This window comes from Oryx dammah, unplaced genomic scaffold, assembly GCF_014754425.2.
Source record: "Oryx dammah isolate SB20612 unplaced genomic scaffold, SCBI_Odam_1.1 HiC_scaffold_12, whole genome shotgun sequence".
Classification (NCBI taxonomy): domain Eukaryota; kingdom Metazoa; phylum Chordata; class Mammalia; order Artiodactyla; family Bovidae; genus Oryx; species Oryx dammah.
This window is the reverse complement of record NW_024070196.1, coordinates 51,810,698-51,837,169: the sequence shown is the minus strand read 5'-3', so window position 1 is coordinate 51,837,169 and position 26,472 is coordinate 51,810,698. Positions and strand designations below refer to the sequence as shown.

At 53.1% G+C, this 26,472-nt stretch overlaps 1 protein-coding gene across 1 annotated transcript in view; it reads right to left on the bottom strand.

Moving 5' to 3' along the window:
* The window catches only part of PITPNM2 (phosphatidylinositol transfer protein membrane associated 2), a 120,624-nt gene extending 95,739 nt beyond the window's left edge, over window positions 1-24,885 (bottom strand). Inside the window, exon 1 of the mRNA XM_040250619.1 lies at window positions 23,928-24,885. The gene's annotated coding sequence lies outside the window, so the exon portion shown is untranslated. The remainder of the gene's footprint in view (window positions 1-23,927) is intronic.
* Window positions 24,886-26,472: the final 1,587 nt, after the last annotated feature.

Below are 26,472 nucleotides of genomic sequence, written 5' to 3'. Positions count from 1 at the left end.
TATACATGACTTGATTCCTAAGCTTACTTAGGTTTCTACAGAGAGGTCCTCTCTGGACCATCCTGTAGCCAGATGCAGGGAAGGTTCCAGGGACCAGGCAGGGTGCCTTAAGCAAGAATGGGAACCCAACAGCCCTCAGCATCCATGGCGGGCTGGCACCAACACACTGTCCCTGGGGGGAGAGAAGCAGCTCACGGGAGGGCTGTCAGCTCCTGGCCCCAGCACTACCAGCCAGAGAGCCTCAGCAAGTTCCTTCATCCCTCTGAGCCTCAGTTTTCTTTTTTTATAAAGTGGGGATGGGGACATCCCTGGTGGTCCAGTGGTTAAGACTCCATGCTGCCAACGGAGGGGGCACAGGTTCAATCCCTGGTCGGGGGAACAAAGATTCCACATGCTGCATGGTGCGGCCAAAAATTTAAAAAAAAAAAAAAAAAATAGGGATGGATTTAGAAAACGAATTTAGGGCTGCTGGGCGGGGTCGGGGGAGGCAGGAAGGATACTTAGAGAGTTTGGGATGGACAGGCACACACTGCTGTATTTAAAATGGATAACCAACAAGGACCTACTGTGCAGCACAGGGAACTCTGCTCACTGTGATGTGGCAGCCTGGAGGGGAGGGGGGTTGGGGGAGAATGGAGACATGTGTACGCATGGCTGAGTCTCCTTGCTGTCCACCTGAAACTATCACAACATTGTTCACTGGCTATACCTCAATACAAAATAAAAAGTTCAGGAAAAAAAATGGGGAAATGGGGATGAAAATAGACTTCTTTGAGGGAAATGTGAGGTGATGTATGTGAGTGTTGGTGTAGGGCTGGGACATGGCCAAAGGTCAACAAACGGTAACGATTCTAATTATAAACTCCCAAACATGCAGGCACGTTCCTTCAAACAGGGTCCAGGGGGAATGCTCCCAGAAAACTCAAATAAGGACACACACAGCTAATCACTACCCAGGCTAGTCGGGGGTCAGTGACCTGGAAGGCAGAGGATGGCGCCTGTAGGCTTATTGTACACTGTATTCGATTTAACTGATTGAATCATTTTGTTCCCATTTTGCAGATGAGGTAACTGGAGCACGGACAGGTTAGTCACTTACTTGCTCCAGGTCTGGAGCCGAAGTCAAACCCTGGTCATGTGGCCCCAGGGCTTGAGCTGGTCCTCACTGTTCCACAATGCCTCTTTTTTTTAACTTTTTTTTTTTTCTTACAATAGGTCCTTATTGGTTATCATTTAAAATATAGCAGTGTGCACATGTCAATCTCAAACTCCCTAACTTTCCCTCTCCCCAACCCTCCCACCCTGGTAACTACATCTTTCTTCTCTAAATCTGTTTCTCTTTTGTACATAAGTTCAATCATATCAAAGTGTTTTTAGATTCTGCATATAAGCCGTATCATATGGTACTCATCTTTCCCTTCTGACTTACTTCACTTAGTATGATCATCTCTAGGTCCATCATAGTATATCTTGAGAGAAGTGTGAATGGAGGAAGGGAGGGAGGAAGGAGAGAAGGAAGCAAAGGAGGGGGAGTCCAAAAAAGCAGAGGCAGAGACCCAGACAGCTTCCGCAGCTCTGACATCCAGGCTACGTGAGTTTCCAGAAGTTGGAGGGAAAGATCTCAGAACAGGCCCCTTGGGGAAGCCCACAGCTCAGCGGGACCTGCCTGGTTCCTCTCAAAGGTCTCCAAGGCCAGGCCCAAGATCTTCGTACTTCGTTCCGCTCAGCCCGTCTGCACAGATCAGCACCCCCGTGTGCAATTAACTCCCTCAGCACCCGGGCTGGGCAGGGGGAGGGGAGGAACAGCTCAGCGCCCAGCTCTGCCTTGCGATGCCTCCCCAGCAGCTCAGAGACCCAGGGGACCCCTGAAAGCCCTAACCCTCTCAGCGGCCAGACACAGAAGGCCCTGCACGCTGGCGGGTGATTCTATGTGCCCGGCTTCCAACTCATTCTTGAAGGTGATTCACTTCCCTCTATGCCAGGGGTCCCCAACCCCGGGGACACAGACCAGTAAGGGTCCTCGGCCTGTCAGGAACCAGGCCACACGGCAGGAGGTGAGTGGCAGGCTAAGCTCCGTTTGTATTGATAGCCGCTCTAGTTACAGGAAAACAAGCTCAGGGTTCCCACTGATTCTGTATTATGGTGAGTTGTATAATTATTTCATTATATATTACAGTGTAACACTAATAGAAATAAAGGACACAATAAATGTAATGTGCTTGAATCATCCTGCAACTCCAGCCCCCAACCCCGCCCCGGTCCATGGAAAAACTGTCTTCCACAAAATTGGTCCCTGGTGCCAAAAAGGTTAGGGACCGCTGCCCTGTGATACCTTCCATCTTCATTAACAACTCTCTTAGGCTACTGCAATACAGAATTTCTAACTGGTCTCCCTGCTTCTACTCCACAGGGCAGCCAAAGTGAGCATTTTAAAATGAAATCCAAATAGGAATATGTCATACCTGTACCTCAATACCCTCCCCAGCTCCTCTCACACTTAGGACTTTTTCTTTGCTGTTCTGAGAGGCATGCAGGATCTTAGTTCCCCAACCAGGGATTGAACCCATACCCCCTGCAGTGGAAGTACAGAGCCTTAATCACTAGATGGCCAGGGAAGTCCCAAGTCCAAAGTCTTTATCATGACCTACAAGTCCTCCAAGATCATACCCCTGACTCTGCCACCTCCTACCACCTTCCTCTTGTACTCCTCAGACTTGCCGAGCACACCTCTGCCTCAGGGCCTTTGCACCTACTGTTCCCTCTTTCTCAGATAATACAGGACTGACTTTCCAAGTTTGTTTAGGTTTTAACAGGGAGGTCCTCTCTGATCACGCTGTCTCAAACCCCCTACCACCTCATCCTTTCTCTCTATTCTAGTCCCTTGCTCATTTTCCATCCTGGCATTTAGTATCACCTGTGTGTTAGGAGGGGATTTCATCTGGTTCACTGCTGAATTTCCAGTGCTTAGAACAATGCCTGGTACCTGAGTGGTATCCCCAAACTCTGTTGGATTTATCTTTTGGCCACACTGCGAGGCTTTGGGGATCTTAGTTTCCTGACCAGGCCCCTGCAGTGAAAGCACCAAGTCCAAACACTGGACCGCCAGGGAATTTCCCTGTCTATGGTTTCAGACTTGAGGATGGTTGGTGGAAGTCAGGGGGCTTCTGGGGATGGCTGACGTCCTGTCGATCAGTCTGCATGGTCTGTCTGTACAGTTATCAGCAGGACACCTATGTCTATACACTTTTCGTAGCATTGTTACACTTCTATAAAAAGTTTTAAAAACTTTTTTAAAAAGCTCCATTGAACAAATGAATTATGGGTAACTAAACAATGAAAGATGTAAAACAAAGCTCTTTAAAAGCATGTATAAGCCATTATCTTGTAACAACGGATAATGGAGTATAGTCTGCAAAAATACTGACTCACTATGAATCTAATATAATACTGTAAATCAACTATACTTCAATAAGAATAAATAAATCAATAAATGAAAGCACAGATAGATTCAACAAGACCCCTAGTACCTACTAAGCAGATCAAACTAAGTGGAACACAGAGTTCTCTAACCATGAACCACATAAAGTCATCTTGCTTTTTATGGAGAATGAGAAGGGAAGGGACAGGTCCTTCAGGACACGGCAGCCACAAGAACTTAGTGAGGCATTGTTTAGGGGACATCTATTGGACTGTGAAGAAGGCTGAGCACCGAAGAACTGATGCTTTTGAACTGTGGTGTTGGAGAAGACTCTTGAGAGTCCCTTGGACTGCAAGGAGATCCAACCAGTCCATTCTAAAGGAGATCAGCCCTGGGATTCATTTGGAAGGAATGATGCTAAAGCTGAAACTCCAGTACTTTGGCCACCTCATGCGAAGAGTTGACTCACTGGAAAAGACTCTGATGCTGGGAGGGATTGGGGGCAGGAGGAGAAGGGGACGACAGAGGATGAGATGGCTGGATGGCATCACTGACTCGATGGACGTGAGTCTGAGTGAACTCTGGGAGTTGGTGATGGACAGGGAGGCCTGGCGTGCTGCGACTCATGGGGTCGCAAAGAGTTGGACACGACTGAACAACTGAACTGAACTGAACTGATGGTCCCTTTATGCAAATCTGGAGAAGTTCAAAGTTGTAAAACTCCAACCCCGCTGGGCACCAGAGATCAAGCTGTTGGTATCAAATGCTCTCTTGCAACTGGCCAGGGGACATCAGTCTGTCGGGGTGCCAACAACAACGACATCCCTGGCAGAGGCTGTAAGTGCCTCTTCCCACCAGCCAGATGGGCACTGTCAGAGGAAATGGTCTGTGCCCAGCCTGGCTGCCTAGCCTTTACCCTCCCTGCCTTCTTCTGATGGCCTCCTGCCCGCCCTGCCTGTTTCCCAAGGGGGCCTTCCCACTCGCTGCCAGCCCAGAACCCTCTCCTGGGGAGTCCATCCAGCTGCCTCCAGCTCCCTTCTGGGTTCCAGGAGACTCCTTGCAGACCAATCCCCCACCAAAAGAGAACAGGTCTTTGTCTCGGGTGGTCTGTAAAGCTGGGCTGAGGGAAGAGGAAGATGAAGAGAAAACACGAAATTTCCTCCCATACTCAGAAAAGATGTGGAACATCTATACCTCACTTTCAACAAAACAACTTGTGCAGGGACTCCCCTGGTAAGGCAGTGGTTAAGAGTCTGCCTCACACGCAGATTCTTTTCTATCCCCACTTTACAGGCATTTCTATCTCCACTTTACAGATGTACAGAAGGAAGCTCCGGGAAGGTAACTGCTTCAAATCCCACCAGGAGTTACAGACCCAGCCAGCATTCTGTCCTGCCCATCTAGCTCCCAGTGACCACGAACTGGGCAGATTAGGCCTCCAAAAGGAGTCAAAAGCCAGGCCAGCAACGCCCAGCCAAGTTACCCCATCTCTTGGCATTTCCTCATCTGTAAGAATAAGGTTCATATCAGTGCTAACACTGGGAGTATGGCAAAAATAAGATAAGATAACATGAAAGGAGTATCCAGCACATGGCCTGGTCCAGGGCACACACCACTAAACATCAGCAGCTGTTCACGTTCAGCAGCATGTTCATTAATTTCATGAACGTCAGACTGTGAGGTTCCTGCAGGCCCACCTGCCTGCTTCCTCTGAGCCAAGGACAAGTTGGAGGCTAGGTAGTGAGGATGTGGCTGGAGCACCCAGGGTAAGCAGAGGAGTTAGGTTGCTCATGCGGTCACCTGCTCACTGGCAGGCCCCCGCTGACCTTGCAGAAACAGCAAGGAGTGTTTCCTCTCTCCCAGGTGCCTGGCTTCACAGCAGGATCAACATCCTGCAGCCTCTTCCTTAGGAGACAGGCTTTCAGGAGCCCCCAGGTTGACATGTGGCAGCCTCGTGGGCACATGACTACGGCTGCTCCCACGCTCCCAGCTACAAGAGCTGCCCCCTGTCTTCCAGTAAAACCCGAGCGAGGCTGATCAATGTTCTCCTGCGTCGTCCCCACCACCACAGACAGGGGTTGGGGAGTGAAAGTGACAGTGTTGGTGGCTCAGTCTTGTCCGTCTCTTTGTGACCCCATGGACTGTAGCCCCCCAGGTTCCTCTGCCCATGGGATTCTCCAGGGAAGAATACTGGAGTGGGTTGCCATTCCCTTCTCCAGGGGAATTTTCCTGACCCAGGGATCAAACCTGGGCCTCAGCATTGCAGGCAGAGTCTTTACTGTCTGAGCCACCAGGGAAGCCACTGGAGGTGGGTGGGGAGGGGCGGGGGGGGCAGGGGGGAGTTATTAAATCCATCCATCTAACTTCTCCACGATAGGTCAGTGGTTCCTGATACTAGTGATTCTTTACTGTGTGGTGGGGATGGGGGTGGGGAGGGTGGCTGGGTGTGGGCCAGGGGTTGGGGAGACAGAAGGCAGCATAACTGTGTGTCTAAGACCCAAATGCAAAACACGTGTAAGGGTCAGCTTGGCTGATGGTTTTTAAGACGTTGACACTGTAACGCCCTGGCCAGCCACCCTCTGATTCACATACCTTCCTCCCACCATCCAGAGCCTACGGGAGCCCTGCTGTCAAACCCAGAAAGCCACCTCCGCACACTGTGCTGGAGACCCCATCTATAAGCGGCCTGCAGTTCCTATGAAGATCAGCTCTCGTCTCTGGGCCACCCCATCGCCAAAAGAAAATGGCACCTTGGAGAGTAAGAGCCGCCTCAGTCTACCTGCAAGCTGGGAGGCCCTCCTACCCCGATGAGTCCTCTTCCATCACCCCCGCCTTGCAGGACTGATGCCAGGGCTCATATTAAATAAAGCGGACAAAGCCGCCTGTGGACGCCTGACTTCCAGTCAACGCAGGAGCTGTTTCTCTTTGCCTCCTCGCCCTCCTGTTTGGTTCTGGAACTTGAGGGGCCCAGACAGCTCAAGACAGCTCAACAGAGAAACCCCTGAGCCAGTGTTTTACATTGACAGACTGGGGTGGGTGAGGCCTCACATGAAGGCTGCAGAATCTTTTTTTAAAAGTTTTTTTTTTTTTTTTTTGCATTTGTGCCAGGTCTTAGTTGCAGCATGTGAACTCTTAGTTTCAGTGTATGAGGTCTAGTTCCCTGACCAGGGACTGAACCCAGGCCCCCTGTATTGAGTGCTCTAAGTCTTAACCACTGGACCACCAGGGAAGTTCTTGGAGGCTTCAGAATCTTCCCTGTGACCCTGACTGAAGCCTCCGTCCACTCCCAAGAACCAGGGGTGGCTCAGGTGTGGCCCCCAGCAAGCTGAGAAGTGCGGTTCGTTTGAATAGAAGATTCTGTGCCCCAGAAGGCAGTGCCACACGCAGCCATAAACAGGATTACTAGTCATTCTGTTTGAGAAGACGAGACCATTAGAGGAAGATTAAACTAATGTGTAACTGCCCTCTTCTAATCCCTGGGTTGGACTCAGTCAGGCTGGCTCTCATTGAGTCCCCTTGGATCTGCCTTGAGGCTCCTGGAGGCCTTAGATGTCAATCTCAAAGTGGGTCCTTGGGACACATGCAGCTCGGGATTCCAGCCTTGGAACAAGGCCTCTTGTCTGCCGAGGCCTGGCGCTCTCCTCATCTGTCCGTCTCACGGAAAGAGAAAAGAAAGACTGACAGGAAATCCCGAATGGACCCTCTCCGTCCGGCCCCTCACAACTCTCCCTTCTTCCACTCAAGGGGCCTCTCAGAGAAAGAACGTCCTCACTCCACTCCAGGGAGCCCCTCTTGGAAGCTGCCTTTCCTGATGCTTGCATCCTCTGCAACTGTCCCCTGACCCTCACAGTAGCTCAGAGCTGTGTTTGAGATGGAAAAAATGTCACTCTTTAAAAATGCACTCAACCGATGAGAGGAGAACAAAATGTCGTCAATGACACACGCAGTTCAGCCACAAAATGGAATGAAGCGCCGACACAGACTACAACATGAATCAACTTGAAGACGGCATGCTGGGTGAAGGCGGCCTGGTACAAAAGGCCATGGGCTGTCACTTTCCATTTATAAGGAATGTCCAGAAGAGGCAAAATCCAGAGAGAGGGAAAGCAGTCTAGCGGCTGCCAGGGGCTGGGGGTTTAGGAAGCAACGGGACAGGGGGAATGTCAAGGGGTTCATTTTTGGAGGGATGAAAATGTTGTCAAACTGCAATGGCTGTACAACTCCGAGAATATACTAGAAACCACTGAACTGTACAGTTTAAATGAGTGAATTGTATAGGATGTGAATTGTAATCTGAAAAGGCTTTTGTGAAAAAAACAAAAAACAAACCCACAGAGAGATTTCCTTGGAGGTGCAGAGGTTCAGACTCCGGGCTTCCACTGCAGGAGGCATGGGTTCGATCCCTGGCCAGGGAACTAAGATTCTGCACGCCACACGTTGTTGTTGTTCAGTCATGTCCAACTCTTTGCAGCCCCATGGACTGTAGCACACCAAGCTTCTCTGTCCATGGGATTTCCCAGGGAAGAACAGTGGAGTGGGTTGCCACTTCCTTCTCCAAGGGATCTTCCTGACCCAGAGATCAAACCCAAGTCTCTTGCATTGGAGGCAGATTCCTTACCATTTGAGCTACCAGGGAAACCCTATAAACCAGCAAATCTAAGTAAACATCCCGAGTTCTGTGAACTTCCAGCAAATCATTGAACCTGAAGTGGGGGAGGGTAGGAGCCCCCATTTGTAGCCAAGTCAGAAGTAGGTAACCTGGGACCCACTATCTGTGATTAGCGTCTGAAGTGGGGGTGGGGGGAAGCAATTTTGTGGGACTGAGCCCTTACCTCAAAAAGTCTTCACTAACCCTGGGAAGTTAACGTCAGAACTGAATTGACTGTAAGGACACTCACATGTTGCCCATAGAGAACTGGAAAATTGCTTGGTGTGGAAAACCCACACATTTGGTGTTGGAAGTATTGAGCAGAGAAATGGCTTTATTTCCTATCCGAGAAATGAGGACTTGGACTTGCATGACCTTCAGGAGGCTCCTGACTCTGACCTCAATCCGTGAAGGCTGGAATTTCAGGATAGTGTATGACTTTTGACTCACACAGTTCTTAACAAAGACCACAGCATTCCCCCAAGGCAAGATCAAGGCCGCACAATCTCCCTTTTCGCCTGTTTATCAATCAACACCAGCAGAATCATAAATACATGATGTATTTATGTATAAATCATAAATACATTTATAAATACATAAAGACAAGACTGGACTAACTTCTGGGTTCTGTGGTTTACTAGAGCAACCATGTTTATCTTTCCATCACATGGCACTTTCTAAGTCACTGCTTTTTCAGGGTGCTGGAACTCAGCACAGAGTCAGCACTGGGGTGAGGAGGGGAACGTGGCAGGCGGGAGCGGGGGTACTGGGAGTCACCAATCAACATCCTTTTACAACCAGCTGATTCGGGGTTGGAATCTGGAGAGGGAAGCCAGGGTCACGGACTAAGCCTCCAGGGAAGCAGTTATCTCGGCTCCAGACCCAGGCTACTGGCAGCGGCCACACTTGCTGGACAAAGTCACCCCTCCAGTGATAAGGGGACCTGAGCAAGTCAGAACCAACGGATGGCTCCAAGCACAGCCCCATCATCTTTAGAAACCCAACTTTCTCAGGCAAGCACCCACATGTGTACATCCTGGATTTCACAGGTTCCATTAAAAGCAACAACAACAACAACAACAAATCTTGCAGGTACTCAACAGTGCAAGACATCATGATGCTGCCATCAGCCTGCCCCCTCCTCCCCCGCCTCCGACCTGTCATCCCCATGGAGTCAGATGAAGCCTTTTCTAATACATCAGAATGTGAGAGGACTGAGCCCCTCAACACTCTCCCTAAGGCTTTCAAGCCAGCATCCATGCTCCTTAACCAGCCCACAAGACCTGCCCCCCACCCACGCTGGCCTGCCTCCTTCCCTGGGCTCAGCCTGCGCTACCAGCCAGACCCCACAGCACCTGCTCCAGCCTCTGTGCCTTTGCACAAGCTGTTTCCTCTTCCAGGAAGGCCCTCTACCACCTCCTGGGTTGGGTGAACCTGTCGTTCCAAGAAGTCCAGCCCAAGTGTGGGTGCCCTTCCTCCACGGGTTCGGTGCCCCAGAAGCAGGTCCCCCACCTCATTCCCTCAGGCTCATAACATGGGCACCATAACTGCCCGCTGACTCCAGTCCCTTCTGGTGGCCAGTGAGCTCCTGAGAGTGGGGACGACACCCGATTTTCATCCCTTGGGGCCGAATGACGGGTCCACACATGTGCCGCCCACTCAAGCCGCCGACGTGGCCCTGGGTTCCCTTTGTCCTCGAAGCCCTGAAGCAGCTGCAATGACCGTGGGGCAGGGGTGCAGACCCCTCATCCAAAGGACAGGCAGGGCTGTCCACTCCCCCTCCGCAGGGGCGATGTTCACAGTGTTAATAACCATCCTATCCTTGCACTGGGCCTGAGTGCATGGTCCCCTGAATGCAAGGGGTCTTTGTTCACTGAGGCTGCAGAGGGGACCAGGCTTGTGGGAACCACTTCCCATGACTGGTGACTGCATAGTAAGGATACTTTGTTCATGGGGATGTCCCAGGATTCTCACCAGCTCATCGACTCCTATCCTTTTCCATGAAAAGTGTCTCCCGGGCGCGTGTCCTGGTCCTTGCTCAGCACCAGCCCAGGTACCTGATACTGCCTAGGAGGGGGCGGTCAGAACTGGGGAGGAGGCAGGTGGAGAAAGGCGGGTCCGAGAAATGGGTGAGGGGTGAGGGGCCAGGGACCACCAGACTCCTGCCCCCTGCGACTCTAGCCTCAATGCAGTGGGGGGTCACTAGGCGACTGGCTTTGGGTGAGCACTGAGGACTAGGAAACCAGAAGATAAACAAACCTGTGATCTTTTCAGGAGGAGGCAGCCGAGAGGAAGCAGAAGAAGGAGATAGACGGCAGCCTGAGAAAGCAGAGCAGGCACCCTGCAGACCCGAGTCCAGAACCACCCAGAATACGTCCTTGTCTATTGGCTGTGCTTGCAACAGGACTGGGCCTGGGGAAGCTAGGGGGCTGGAGATGCTGGCCGGGGGCTGCCATTTTGGGCACAACACGTGACTGTCCCAGGACTCTTGCTTGGGGTTGGGGGGGGGCGGCTGGTCCCCTTTATCAGCTCCTAGCAAGGCTAAGGGGGAACTACCTCTGGCAGCCCCGCCCAGCCATGCAAGGTTCCCACAGACCAGTTCCTCCCTGCTCTCCTCCCACAGACCTTCCCTCCCGCCACCCCTCTGCCACTCGGCCCCCCCAGGCACAAGTGTGCTTTGCGAGGGAGCCGGCGAGGAGATGTCTTTCCGCACGGCACAGCGTGGCTGGGGAGGTGTTCCAGCAGACTTATTTATAGCCAAGCACCCCGTCCGCACGCTCTCCAGCGCTGCCTGCCTCGTTTGCCTGCCTGCCTGCCACTGGGGCTTTTCAATCCGTGTCTATATTTATCCCGAAGCCGTGGGGATAATGGCAAGGCCAGAAATAGCCTTGAAGACATTCACGTGAAGATGATGGACAGGTCTCCAGCTCCTGGCTGACCTCACTCCTCCACCCGTCCCCCATCACTCCGCATCTGCCGCTTGGCCGTGGGTAACGGGGAACAGCTGGAAGGGACTGGGGAGGCAGCCGAAGCCAGATGGGAACAACATAATCCCTCTCTTCCCGCTGGCCGTGGTCCTCTGTAGTGACGCGGCGGGACAAGTCCAAAATGATACATCACAGCTGCCGGGCTGTGGGGAGACCAAAGGTGACATGGTCTCTTGATGGACGTCAGAATATTAATCAGCTCAGAGACAGAACGGAGAGTCAGAGCTGGTACACACGCACAAAAAGCAGGTCACCTGCGCACCAAGAATGCAGGGAGATGGCCCCCCGCCTGGCCCCTTGCATCTGGACGCAGGTGCAGGGCTCGCCGTGGAAATGTGCACGTGGTCTCCTGTTGACCCGGCCTCTTCCCACCTCCTGGAAAGGAGGACGACTCAAAGACAACCTGGTGGGTCAGGGAAGAAGCTGAGACATTAGGGGAACCGGTGGGTGGCTCCTGCTCCCCCAGCTTCAGCATCCTGGAAGGAGTATGCTCCATCTGGGATGGGGGACAGATATCTATAGAGGGAGGCTCAGGCACTTCCCTGGTGGTCCTGTGGTTAAGATCTGAGCTTCCACTGCAGGGGGTACAGGTTGGATCCCTGGTTGGGGAACTGGTCGAGACCCCGCACGCTGCCTGGTGCAGCCAAAAAAATAAAATTAAAAAAAAAAGAAAAGAAAAAAGGCACAGAGTGCAGCAGGAGCCCAGAGAAGCAGCTGGCTACTTGGTGGGGATGGTTTCATGCAAAGGGGGCATTTTGGTTGGGCTTTGAAGGATGCACAGGAGTTTACCAGGGGAGAAGGGGGAAAGGCATAAGCCAGTGCCTTTGGTACTCAAAGTCTGGGGTATGGGGGAAGTCCCAAGTGTCAGAAGTGGTGAGTCAAGGGTGGTGAGATAGACCCAATCACAGATCTGAAGGGCTTTTGAGCACTTGGGGTTCAGGAGGCTCACTCACATCCTTGTAGCTGTGGCTGTGCCCTGCGGTGTTCTCTGACCTGTCACTGCTCCTATCAGGGAGGAGCTTTCTGACCTCATGCAGCCCGGCTGCCTATGACAGAACCTCTGGGCAGATCCCTGACACCTGAATCTCTAGCTACCCTGGTCCTGACTTACATCTGACTCCCCGTCCACCCATCCTTCCCACGAGCCCCAGCCCATCCTTGGTCTCTCCAGGGGAGCCCTGGATGCAGGAGCACCTCCCCACAAGCAGGGAAAGAACCTCCAGTTGTGAAGTGACCGCAGACTGTGCCACATAGTTTCCATTTAATCCTGGTCCCTGGGCCAGGTAGATTCAACCTGTCCATTTCACAGATGATGACATGAGGCCTTTGGGAAGTTGAACCCCTCAATCTTCTCAAGACTACATTGTAGTTGGTGACTGAGCGGGGTTTATAATAAGGTTGGCCTCAACTCTGTAGATAGGGCTTCTCAGCTGCTTTCTTCCTTCCCTGCTAGGAGGTCCTTTTTGTGTGTGTCAGCTGGACTTTTACAGGGTCCAGTCCCTTTCCATTTCACCACCCTTGACCCTGCACTTCTGCCACCTGGGGTTCCCCCCACCCCCCCACCCAAAATACCACACACTTTGAGTCCTAAAGGCATCAGCTCGTGCTATTCCCCGTGCCTTCCCCACTTTGCTCCTGTCCAACTCCTATGCATCCTTCAAAACCCAGTGGAAATGCCCCCGCCTTCTATGAAATCTTCCCCATCAGGCAGTTGGCTGCTGCCTTCTCTCTGGTCTGGCGGCACTCTGTGCCTCCCTCTACTGATGCACTATTTGCTCTGACTTGTGTCTGATCCCAGATGGCACACTCTCCTCCCTCCCTGTGACCCACTGCCTGGCACAGTAAACATCTGCCAGGTGAGAGAGTGAACCAATTCCCTCCTCCCCCTCACCCAGAGCTGTCATTTTTTCTCACCTCCCTCCAATTGTTTTCCTAAAGACTGGACTGCCTTCAGTAATCGAGGTGAATGATAAGCCTGGGTGCTCTCTGACTCTTCCTCCCCATCTGGGCAGCACACGGGCTGCCAGGCTCTCCTAGCGCTTGGAGAACACCCAGTGCTGCCAGGTTGATGAGCTGCTGCTCTGCCAGGGCACCGACAGCAGGGCCACAGCCCGGCCGAGGGAGCAGGCCCGTCTCTGTGCCTGGGGGCCAACGAGGTCCTGGGGACTCTGGGCCACATCTGCAGCGCGGGGCTCCAAGCACACGTTCCATCACTGGGCTGACTCTCCGCAGGGCTCCTGCCAGGGCTGCCACTTCCTTCCCAGAGGTTGACCTCAGAGCAGGAACCGGGCTGCCGAGGAGCAGGGGGCCACTTCATGGGGTTGGGTCTCGGCTCCCCAGCGCTGCTGGGTCTGAGTGACCCAAACTGCTCCCGATTCTGGAGGCCTGGCTCAAATGCTCCCTGTGTTCCTGGGTCTAAGGTCAAAATGCTTTTTGGAGTTGAAGCCACCCCTAATGTCACAGATCCCTGTCAGACCCTCCAAATGAAGGGAGCTCCCAGGGTGCAAGACAGTGACCATCTAGGGGGCTTTCCCAGGAGTGATCAGAAGAATCAAAAGCACCAAAACATGGGGTACCCCAGAAGCAAATTCTGCATCCTTTAAAACAGTGGTTCCCAGCCTTTTTTGGCACCAGGGACTGATTTCATGGAAGACAGTGTTTCCATGGACCGGGGCTGGGGGGAGGGGATGGTGTGGGGATGATTCAAGTGCATTACATTTATTCTGCACTTTATTTCTGTTGTCATTACATCAGTACCACCTCAGATTATCAGGCATTAGATCCAAGAGGTTGGGGACCCAGGCTGTAAAATATCATGGACAGGGTACCTACTTTGTGCCCAGTGCCTGCAGTCTGGGAGGTGGGGGTGGAAATACTTACAACAGCAAAAACTAGATACAGCCCCCACCAAGCACTTTATAGACATTCTCATTTAATCCCCATGACAACCTGTAGTGAGCACTAATCTTGTCCCCATTTTATAGACAAGGAAACTGAGGCTGAGAAAGGTGAAGGGACCTTTCCGAAGTCCCCCAGCCAGATTCTAAACCCAGGCAGCTTGGCTCTGGACCCTGCATTAACTGTCACACTACACAATTCTGCACGACCATCATTATAAAATAGTGCGCACCGAAAAATGGGACAGTCGCCTTGGAAAAGTCTGGCAGATCCTCAAAATGTTAAATACGAGAGTGTTCACATAACCCAGCAATTTCCCTCCTAGGGATGTACTCAAGGGAAATGAAATGTAGGTCCACACAAAAACATATACACGGGGGATTTCCCTGGTGGTCCAATGGCTAAGACTCCTCATTCCCAAAGCTGGGGGCCTGGGCTCGATCCTGGGTCAGGGATCTAGCTCCCACATGCTGCAACTAAGAGTTCATTTACTGAAACTAAAGATCCTGCATGCAGCAGCTAAGACCCCGTGAGGCCAAATAAATAAAAATAAATATTATAAAAATGTACGTATAAAATATTTTTTTAAATGTATACATGAATGTTCAGAGCAGCCTTATTCACGGTAATCCAAGAAGGGGGGAAATTCCCTGGTAGTCCAGCAGTTAAGACTTTGAGCTTCCACTGAGCAGGGGGACAGCGATTCAGTCCCTGGTTGGGGAACTAAGATCCTGCAGGTTTTGAAGCTCAGCCGAAAAGAAAACAGTGGGGAAAACGCAAATGCCTATCAACTAACTGATGAATGCATACATGTATCCATCCACACAACTGAATGTTATCCTGAGATAAAAAGGAATGAAGTACGATTCAGGTTACCATTTGCGTGAGCCTTGAAAACATCACAGTGAGTGAAAGAAGCCAGTCACCAAAGACCACATATTGTAGGATTCCATTTACATGAACTGTCCAGAATAGGCAAATCCACAGAGGTAGAAAACAGATGAGTGGTTGCCAGAGGCTGAGGGATAGGAACACTGATTCACTGAGCACCTACAGTACCAGGCACTGGGCAAGGTACTCTACACTGCCCCCGTCTTTTTTAACATTTATTTATTTGGCTGTGCATGCGAATGCTTAGTTGTGGTCTGTGGGATCTGGATGCCTGACCAGGGATGGAACCCAGGCCTTCTGTGTTGAGAGCGCAGAATCTTAGCCACTGGACCACCGGGGACGTCCCTACACTGGCTGTCTCATGGGCTCTCTTTCCTCTGGTTAGTCTTTTCAAATCTAGGCCATTCTTGCAAGATACTTTAAAGGTTCAAGAAAACACACTCCTGACCTCAGAAGTCCCCTCGCGATGGGAGTAAAGCGTGAGTCACGGGAATGGGGCTGGCCCTGGGGCGGTCCGTGATGTTGGAGGAGGAGTCCTTCTGCTGGGATGTCAGCTCAGCTCCCCACTGCCGCCTCATCTCATCCTGTCGCCCTGGCCTGCTTCTTGGGTCCAATGGATAAGCCTGTGCACAGGGAGGTACCAGGGAGTAAGGGCAACACACTTCCCGAGAGTATTTATAACTCACAAGAGAACCAAAGGGAAGGAGTGACCCACCGACCGAGGGAGGAGGCGTGGCTCTCCTTCTGAGCCTCTCGAAGCACAGCTCTGCTCTATTTTCACCTCCAGCACACGGAACAGCTCAGGCACACAGAAGGTGCTTAATTTGTGTTACTCGAATGATCACCTGACTTAAGGCAGCTCCTCTCATCTGGGAACCCCCCTCCTGGAAAGCATGCTGCAGGAACAAGCCAACAGACTCCCTTTCCTCCCGCAAACTGAGGAGTCAGAGATACCGAAACCTATCACAGACGCAGGCGCACCCTGAGCACAGCACTCAACCTTGATTGTCCTGGAGAATGGGTCCCATCCTGAGAATTGCCCCAGGGAGGCTAGGAAGGGTTCCCCTCTGTCCTCTGCAAGTGCTGCAGCCCAGGGCAAGCAAGGACTAAATGGCTAGGGCCCTGGCAGGAGTCTGTCTGGGTTTTGTTTGTTTTTTGCCATCCCCTCACTTCCCAGGTGGCACTAGTGGTAAAGAACCCACCTGCCAATGCAGTAGACTTCAGAGATGAGGCTTTGGTCCCTGGATTGGGAAGATCCCCTGGAGGAGGGCATGGCAACCCACTCCAGTATTCTTGCCTAGAGAATCCTATGGACAGAGGAGTCTGGCAGGCTATAGTTCATGGAGTCACAAAGAGTCGGACATGGCTGAAGCGATTTAGCATAGCACACACACACACTTCTTCCAGCTCCCAAGGTAAACTCCAACAAAAGGACCGGGGTAGGCGTGAGACCAGGCCACTGAGGCTCAAGCCCCACTTCAGTGATCCAGCTCCATCCCCCATGTCTAGGCACCACGCTCTCCTGTCCTGGGACCACCTGGGACTGCCAGGTGAAAGGTTGCCTGCCAGGGATTGCACAGGGACCCCCGTACTTTAAGCGCAGCTTGTGATGGGTGACACAGCTGTAGGCAGGGAGATCCCAGCCCCCACCTACCCTCCTTGCTCCCTTTCTTATAAGGGATGAACTGTGGCTTTAAGTAGACCACTAAGCGTGTAGGAGGCTCTGACTCGTGTTCCCCGAGGTATCTGGTGACTGTGGTGGCTGTTCATAGAATCCATCCTGGGACAGAGAGCCCAGGCCTGGACAGCTCCTGCACGTGCCTCACACCTGAGCCTGATTATCCATGATCAAGGGGGCATGCTTGGTCCACCTGTCTGTCTCTTCAAACTGTTAGCTCCTCCAGAGCAAGGACACCTTGTCTCTGGGCTGTCACCTTAGTACTAGCTCAATAAAATCTTCAAAAACATGCACAGAGAAAGAGAAAAGCTAATACCACATACTAACCCACATATGTGAAATCTATAAAAACGGTATAGATGAACTTATTTGCAAAGCAGAAATACAGCCAGAAACATAGAGAACAAGCATATGGACATCAGGGGGGAAGACTGGGTGGGATGAACTGGGTGACTGGGATTGACATACGTACTCTACTATGTATAAAATAGGTAACTAATGAGAACATCCTGAATAGCACAAGGGAACTCTACTCAGGGCTATGTGGTGATCTAAATGGGAAGGAAGTCCAAAAAAGAGGGGATCTATGTAGAGGTATAGCTGATTCACTTTGCTGTGCAGCATAAACTAATACAACATTGTGAAGCAAATACACTCCAATTAAAAAAAAAATGCATAAGAGCATTGCCTCTGATCTTCCCAAGAGTTCAGACATGACCACCAAGACTTCAGCCCAACTGAGATCAAAATGCGGGCCCAGAGAGAGCCATTAAAGGCCCAGAGCATCTAGAATCATCAGCTTACACTGCAGGTTCCTGCCAGCCAGTAAGTCTGCCAGGACCCCATGCTCGGCTGCAGTGTCAGGGGCCTTCTTCCCTGAGAACCTCACACCTCCGCAGGTCTCCTTCCAGAGCCACCACTGGTTCAGCTATAAACACTGTGGACTCAGGGTCGGAAGCCCAGTCTTGGCTCTGTAGGTTAAGTGAAAAGGTTGCACTAGATGACGTCTTCTTATGTGCTCGGTCGGTAAGTCATGTCCAACTCTTTGAGACCCCGTGAGCTGAAGCCCCCCCAGGCTCCTCTGTCCATGGGATTCTCCAGGCAAGAATGCTGGAGTGGGCTGCCATTTCCTTCTCCAGGGGATCTTCCTGACCCGGAGATCGAACCTGAGCCTCCTGTATCTCCTGCACTGGCAGGTGGATTCTTTATCACTGAGCCTCCTGGGAGGCCTAGATGATCTCTTGGATCCTTTCAAATCCATGAGAACCTGGTTTTTAAAAGCCCACACAGGAACTTTCCAGACTAGGTTGCTAAGACTCTGCACTCACAATGCAGAGGGCCCAGGTTCGACCCCTGATCAGGAAGTAGACCCACATGTGGCAGCTAAGAGTCTGCATGCCACAGCTAAAGATCCCGCTGCTGCCACAAAGATCAAAGACCCCCGGTGCGCCGCAGCCAAGATCCAGTGCAGCCAAATAAGTAAATATTTTTTTTTAAAAAAAAGAAGAAAGTGCACACAATGAGGACCACCTCTTTCCTCAGCGATTCCTTCCAGCTCTCCCTCTGAAACATACCCAGAGCCCAACTCTCTTATCCCCACCACTGCTGCTACCCTGGCCCAACACCTGACATCTCGCCTCTTGCGTGTGTCTCCCCACTGGTCTCCCTGCTTCCTTTCTTCACCCCATCCAGTCTGTTCTCAACACAGTAGCCAGAAACCATCCTTTTAAAGCACAGATTGGATCCTGGCCCTTCTCTGATCAAACTCTGGAGTGGTATCATACCTTACTTAATCAAGGTAAAAGTCCAGACAGGATTTCAAGGCCCTGCTGGATTCGGGCTCTCGTATTTCTCCAACCTCCCTCTCCTTCCCTCACTCCCTCACTCAGGTTTCTTGAGCACCCTGGACAAGCTCCTGCCTCAGTGCCTTTGCACAGGTTGTCTCTGCCTGGGATAACCTCCCAGCTCTCTCCCTCACCTCTTTAGGCTTTTGCTTAAATGTCCTTGACCGGAGAGGCCTTCTCTTCCCCTGTTTATTTAGCTGTGATCACCATTTGATGTACTTATATAGTTTACTGCATATTTGTATATTGTATGTCTACCCCTCTGCTAGACTATAAGCCCAGAAGGGCCAGAGTTTTAAAAGTTTTATCACGTCTTTATACCCAGCTCCCAGAAAAGCAGCTACTCACTAAATACATGTTGAATGAATAGGTTTTGATCATTTGTGGTGGTCTGGACATGCTACTAAGAAAAACGGTCTCAGGCTATATGACCCTCCAGCTTAACAGAGGCCCTCTGAGAATCTCAAGCTCTGGACGCTGTCTCCGAGAATCAAAGTGATTATTTCAGGCAGGTTCAAGGCTCAGGAAGTATGTGGAGGGACAAAGCAAGGAAATGACACAGACCTGGTCTGGTCCCTGGGAGGTGTGGGGGGTCATTTCATAAGCAGATGCTTCCTTGCTGGGCAAGACAGGGTTATAAACAAAGCTCATTAGTGCATGAGACACCCATCGAGGGGAAAGCACAGGAAGGAAAACTCAAGGGGTGGGCTCTTCATTAGAACCAGGGAGGACTTCCCTGGTGGCCTAGGAGTTAAGAATCCTGCTGCCAATGGGGGGGACATGGGTCTGATTCCTGGTGCGGGAAGACTCCACACGCTGCAGAGCAGCTAAGTCCGTGTGCCACACTGCTAAGCCTGCGCTCTAGAGCCTGGAAGCCACAACTACTGAGGTGCAAGTGCCCTCGAGCGTGTGCACTGCAACAGCAGAGGCCACCTCGACGGGAAGCCCGAACACCGGGCGGAAGAGCGGTCCCTTCTCACAGCAGCTAGAGAAAGCCCATGCACAGCAACGAAGACCCAGTGCAGCCAAAGATAATCCATTAATTTTAAAAGAAAGAACAAGGGAAAGGTTGACACAGGGGAAGAGAGAGAAAAGGGCAGCCAGAAGTGGGGTGGCAGTGCTAAGAGCCTGTGGACAGAGCTCCAGGGGCACCCCAGCCTGACCACTGAAGCCGAGCCAGCTGCTCGCCCCACCCTGCCCTGCCGACCCCAGTGCGCTCAAGCCGAGGGCCCTCGAGCCTGGCTCTCTGAAAGGTGCCTGGGTGAACGTCCACAAGTGACCAGGAGCAGAGGCCAGAAACAAGGCCCAAGAAGCGCAGCTCCTGCCCCATGGGTGAAGGTGAAGCGTGTTCTGGGGAAGACATGTGTCACCGAGGCCAAGAGGGCAAACCCAGGGAGTGGGTGCCCGGGGCTCCTGAGGAGAGGATGAAATGGGAGGCGGAAGGGCTGGACTTCGGCAGGACAAGGCTCCCGGCAGGGTGGTGGGCTGGGGAGTTTCCCCAGAGAACGTGGAAAGAAGGGAGGGTCAGGCTCCAGTGGAAGCCCCCTCCACTTTCTACCCGAGTCTGGGCAGGGCTGGCCAGGCGAAAAGGGAATATAGGGGACTTCCCGGTGGTCCAGTGACTAGGACTCTGAGCTCCCAATGCCGTGGGGCCCGGGTACGATCCCTGGTCGGGGAGCTGGATCCCACACGGCACAACTAAAGAGTGTGCATGCTGCAACTAAGATGGAAGATCCTGTGTGTAGCAACTAGGACCCAGTGCAGCCAAAATAAACAAGTGCTTAAAAAGGAAAGAAAAGGGAGTATGGATGGGAGCGGTCAGGAAGGGACAGAGAGAGGACACCAGATCCTGCCCAGCTGATTCCTAAGCACTGTGGGGGGACCTCGAAGGACCACAGGACAAGCCCCAGTCCTTGCTCCTGTTGCCCCTCCCCACCCCACCCCTCCGTGCATGCTCGTGGCCTCCCTCATTGACCCAGCAGACCTACAACCCGGGAACTGTCAGCCAACCCTCCCATGTGGGGCTGGGGTGCAGAGGGGGTTGTACAGCTTCCACAAATGAAAGAAAGACACCTTACCCCTCCCTCAGCCTCCACCCAGGGGCTGGAGGGGAGGCGGGGAGGCCAGCTCGGTGGTGCGGACTGGTGTGGACGAACAGTGTGTCAGTTGGGGCTGTGGTCTGAGGTCCCTGCCCTTGTCATCAGCTCTCTTCCTCTCCAGGAGACAGTAGTGACCTTGCAGAGGCCTTGGTGGGCAGTGGCGACAATGGCAGGAAGTGCCCCTCCCCGCCAGCTGGGGAGACAGGAAGGAAATGACCGACTCCGAGCCTGGGCCCTGGGACCCCGGCTGAGCCCCCACCCCAAGAACTAGCCCCCACCCCAAGAGCTAGAAGCTCTGCTCACCTGCTCAGGACGGCAAACGTCCTCTGCTTTGGGGAGAGGCAGGGCTGAGAGCAGATGCTCTCGCCACTGGGACCCCCTCTTAGAGGCAGACCTCCTGTGGGTGGACGGCTCCTGAGTCAGGGCAGCGGACGCAGAACGCGAATTCGGCCAGGCTGAGCTGAGAAGACAACTCCAGCTGCCCCCTGCCCGCCCTCCACCCCACCCCCACCTCCTGGAAGGAAGGGCTCTGGGTTCCTCTGGAGCAAGGAGCTTCTCTAAAAATACACCCTGCTCCTTAAGCCTTTTCCTCCTCCAGCCCCCTGCAGAGGAGATGAGGAGTTGGTCTCCCTCTCGGAAGGGCCATCTCACTCCACACCACCCCCAGCCTCTTGCCATTCAGGGTCCAGTGGTCTCCATGTCTGACCAGGCCACAAACTCCCAAGAAGAGCTCAAAGGCAGGTAAGGCGTGACCATGATTGTCTCCACTGTCTGGGGGTCCAGGGTAGAGCCCAGAAGGGGGAACCTCAGGATGCTGGAACAGTATATGCAAAGCACAGAGGTGAGAGGGCAGAGCGGGCACTGGGCCAACACCACGGCAGAAACCCCACAGGGGTGGAGACTGCACAGCTGTGTCTCGGGCACCTGGGATGGTACCCAGTTGTCACTGGGTACTCAGTAAATGTTTGCTGGGTAAACAAGAGAAGTTGAAGAGTTCTTTTTTTTTTTTAAGATTGTTTTTGATGTGGACCATTTTTAAAGTCTTTATTGAATTTGTTACAATATTGCTTCTATTTTTCTTATTCTTTTTTTTTGTTTTGGTTTCTTTTTGGCCATGAGTCATGTGGCATTTTAGTTCCTGAACCAGGGATCAAACCTGCGTCCCCTGCGCTGGAAGGCAGAGAGTTAACCACTGGACCACCAAGGGAGTGCCCCGAGGAGTTCTAAGTGAGGACCTGCAGATGAGGGGAGGCTGTAAGCCCACCGTCCGCAACACCACGGAACGGTGCGAGGCCATCAGGAAGGACAAGAACCCCCTTCCTGTAGAAGAGGAAACAGGAAGCGAAGGCTCTGTGGGAGCAGGGCCCCTCCAACTGACATGAGCTGATGTCAGAGCTCAGGCTGGGCTATGTGGGCTGAGGAGGGCTCACCAGGCCCCCACCCGCAGCCAGCAGGAGGGCGAGTGGCCGCGGGGAGGCAGAGAGGGCCCCGTGTCCCCATGTCAACTCCTTCCCCAAACACCCATTTGAGACACCTTGGAGAAAATTCACGAAAAACAACAGAACAAAAAATACAACACAAAAAAGAAAAAGAAAAAAAAAATACAACACAGCACTCTCCCTTCTTAGCACTTGGAGGCCTTTTCACAGCAACAAAAACGGGTGAGCAATTAGAGGAGACAGCCCACGGTGAAACACGGCAGTGAGTGGGCCCATGGCTGTGGCCTTGTGTGCTGGGCCCCGTGTGCCCAGGGAGCAGAGGAAGCCCAAGCGAGGTGTGGTGGGGGAGGGGAGACGTAGGGTGGGGGACTTACCTGGAGCCAGCCCCCAGCCCATGGGGAAGCCCAGCTGTGTTTGGGAAACCACGTCATGTGCATGGGGTCTAGACTTGGGGTCCAGTGCCAAGCTCACCACTGACTAGCTGTGTGACCTTGAGCCAGATACTTGCCCTCTCTGAGCTTCAGCTGCCTCATGTAAAGCGGATTGTCAGTATTCTTGCCTGAAAAAATCCCACAGATGGAGGAGCCTGGCAGGCAGGCTACAGTCCAAAGGGCCGGACACGACTAAGCACGCAGGCAGGCAAGGGCCTCTGCACAGGTTCCTGTGTGCTCAGCAGAGGCAGTGCGTTCACAACCCATAGCCCAGCCGACACAGCAGAAACCAGACTTGAGTGCTCCCTTTTCTCCCTCCAGGTTAGTCTCCCACATGGAATGTCCCCTCTCTGAGCCCCAAAGCTCAAACCAGCCAATCAGCACACAGGGAGAAGGGTTCATCGATGTTCAGGAAAGCAAAAGGCAACATCACTTCAGCTGCTCTGCCCACCGGAGGCCTTGGGTGTGACAAAAAGGGGACAGAGGGAGGCCGGGCCCTGAGACTCAGGACAGCAATGGGATGAGACGGATCGGAAGCCAGCATGGGGGCTCCTGCGAGACCTCAGGGCAGAAGGAGAGAAAGGGCCAGCCCCTGGGGGATGCGCTACTGGCTCTGACCCCATAGAGGATCCCAGCTCATCACAGCCTCCGGCCTCAGTTTCCTCCAGGGAGGTGGTTACCCGAAAACACTCACACTGTTGTTTCCGTGTTGCCAACCACAACTTGTGAGACACGGCAAACCAGCACTCAGACCGCGTGCTCAGACGCTTCAGTCGTGTACGACTCCTTGCGACCCCATGCACTGTAGCCGGCCAGGCCCCTCTGTCCACAGGACCCTCTAGGTGAGAACACTGGAGTGAGTTGCCAGGTCCTCCTCCAGGGGATCTTCCTGACCCAGGGATCGAACCCCTGTCTCTTATGTCTCCTGCATTGGCAGGCGGGTTCTTTACCACTAGCACCACCTGGGAGGCTCACCCTGGAAGCCCCAAAACTCTGGCCCTGTCTCTTTGACTGCGGTGGGGAGGGCCAGGCTGAGCCAGGGAGCCAAAAGCAGAGAAGCACCCCCAGGGTGCCCTGTACAAAGGAGAGTAACACAGGCTGCCCCGGGGAAGCCAAAGCTACCACAGACAGAAGGTCAGTCCTTCCTGCTAGGTGAAGAGGAGTCAACCTCTACAAGACGCAGGATCAAAGAATATAATCTACCCCATGTAAATCAGCGGAGAAGGCAATGGCACCCCACTCCAGTACTCTTGCCTGGAAAATCCCATGGATGGAAGAACCTGGTAGGCTGCAGTCCATGGGGTTGCTAAGAGTCAGACACGACTGAACGACTTGACTTTCACTTTTCACTTTCATGCATTGGAGAAGGAAATGGCAACCCACTCCAGTGTTCTTGCCTGGAGAATCCCAGGGACGGAGGAGCCTGGTGGGCTGCCGTCTATGGGGTCGCACAGAGTCGGACACGACTGAAGCGACTTAGCAGCAGCAGCAGCAGCATGTAAATCAGACAAAGTCAGATATTTACAGAAGATGAAACGGCAGTTGAGCCCCTGCACCCCCAAACTCCACAGCTGGGAGGCGGGGCAGTCCTTACCTGCGGGTCTGCGTGGGAAGGCAGCGCCGACGTCCTACTCTCGAGGCCCACAGAAGGGTATCAGGCACCAGGACAGCCTGGCCAGCATCCTGCAGGGAGAAGCCCAGAGGGCGAAGGGGTGAGACACCTGGTTGCTCTGATTGTTCAGAGCCCACTGGGAAATCCACGCGGCCGGGCCTCATCCTGAGTAATGCCAGAGAAATCCAGACGTGACCAGAGGACAGGAGTGGGACACCTGGCTAAAGGAGTCTTCATTTGACAAAAGGGACTCCTTCCAGGACGCGTTCCTGGAGGCTGATCCACCCAACACCGCCCATGACTCCCTCTGCTTAGGAAGACAGCTCGAGGAACCCAAACCCACATCTCTAGCACATATGGGAAGCTTTCTTGTTTCAGAAGCCCAGCGTGGCACTCTCAGCCTCAAACCTGAGGCTTTTCACCCATCAACCTTTGGGACTTCGGGACCTCAGGACCTCAGACTGCAGAGGGGAGGCAGTGGGAGACAGGGATGCGGAGGGGCGGGACGTAACAGCCCGGAGCTCTCGGTCAGCAGTTAGCCAGCATCTTGATGCCTGGGTCGGGGTCATGGTCAGCCTCTCGGGGAGATGCAGATGACTCTCACCTTCTAATCAAGCCCCTGAACTTGGGCAGTATGTGGCTAGAGGCCCACCTCCACCAGAGGCCAGAGACGAGCACTCACAACAAAATGAAAAGAGGTGGAAAAACAGATTTCCAGGGAGTCCCGGGGTGCAGTCAGCCTACAAGAGCATAGAACATGCGCAGGCACCATGAAAGCTGCCACCCAATCCAGGGCTCCCCCCAGGACACAAGATGCTCCCCTGAACCATGTGTGCAGCTCAACATGAAACGGAGCAGCACCCCTATGGCTCTTGCCCACCACACACCCCACAACCATGCCCACAGCCTGCCTTTTGTCTGTGGAAAAACTTGAGCCAAAGAATAAAAGGGAAACAGTCAAAGGAGACCAAATAATAATAGTTTAGTCATTAAACATAGTCAAGGACCCCCAGTTCCTCCTCAAGGGCTCTAGGTAACATTCCCAGCCATGTCTTGGGAGCTGTTTTGCAGACAGAGACCCCCACTAAGTGGAAGAAGTTAACTACACGATGACCAGACACAAGCCAGGACATAAGCTGCCACAATTCTGAGAACTGGCCTCAAAGAAATGGAGACAATCCTGGAACTGACAATTAACTATATTTAAGACAACCAAGATGACTGCTGGTCAGACCGCTGAAGACCAATCTCAAGATGAGCATCAGAGCTGACTCTGCTGTTTCTGCCTGGAGCCCCCTCTCTCCGTCTATAAAAGCTCTTGCCCTCTGATTGTTGGTGCAGCATGGTGGGGGAGGGGAAGCCAGCCTTTGGACAAGTGTACCGCCTTCCCCGATCCCCGTCTGCTGGCATCCATTTCCTTTCCACCAACCCGGCCTCTCTGCTGGTTTTTGAGCTGCGAGCGGCCAGACCCCACTTCTGGTTACAAAGACGCATTCTTGTTTGTCTGACATCGGTGCTTCCCATGCATGGTGCCCAGGGGGCAGGCAGCAGCCCAGGAGGCCTCCCAGTGACCATGACAGAAGGGAAGGCAGAAGCCTTGACTGTTGCAGGAACCCAACTCCAGAGCAACCCTCCTCCTGGGGCTGAGGCCAGGCACCAGGGCAACCAGGGACACCCGAGGTAAAAATCAAAGAAGAGGGGGGTTTCATGGTGCCTCGGAAAAATGAAAGTGATACACTGCAGCGTGAGGGCACAGATAGTGAGAGTTCAGAGGAGGAAGAGAAGCGAACTAGGGAGGTGAAAAGATAACCAGCGACGGCACAGTGGTGGGAAGTGTGGCTGCAAACGACTTTTCACACGCCGCCCACCCCACTGCAGTCCCACGCTCCCTCCGGGGGAAGCCTCGGCAAATGCTGTGAATTCCTCTTTGGGACCGGCCCGCAGGGGTTGAGGCTCCTTCTCTGCCCTGCACTTCCATGTGCAACCCCTGAAGAACGAAACATCCCAGGTGGCCCAGATGCCAGTTCCCCTCCCGGACACACTAACTTCGCCAGCTCCCTGGCTCCATCCCATCAGAACCCTTGGCTTGCCCTGGCATACATGCCCTGCCTCTGCAGGACTTCTCCTCTGTTCTGCTTCTTAGCTTTCATCACAACACCTCCAACCCCTCTGGGAGATCTGTGCCCATCTCCTCATTTGAGGGGTCAGGAAACCTGCCAAAAGGTTTAGTCAAAGGCAAGCCAGCTTCAGCGTGACTCCCCTCCACGGTGTGCACCTCTCCCAGGATGTCACCTCTTCCACGTGAGAAGGTCAGCTGTGACTCACACATCCCCTTCCCCCTACCACCCGCTGCAGAAGATCCGAGGGGGCCTGCGAGAAAGGATGCTCACTCTTCACACAGGGGTGCATGGTGGGGAAATGATTTTTCTGACAGAAGAAAGCATTTAAAATTCAAAAATTGAATGCAGGGTCAACTTAAACAGCCAGGCAGCTCCTGGGGGGACAGAGCTCTAGGGGCAGGGGGGCA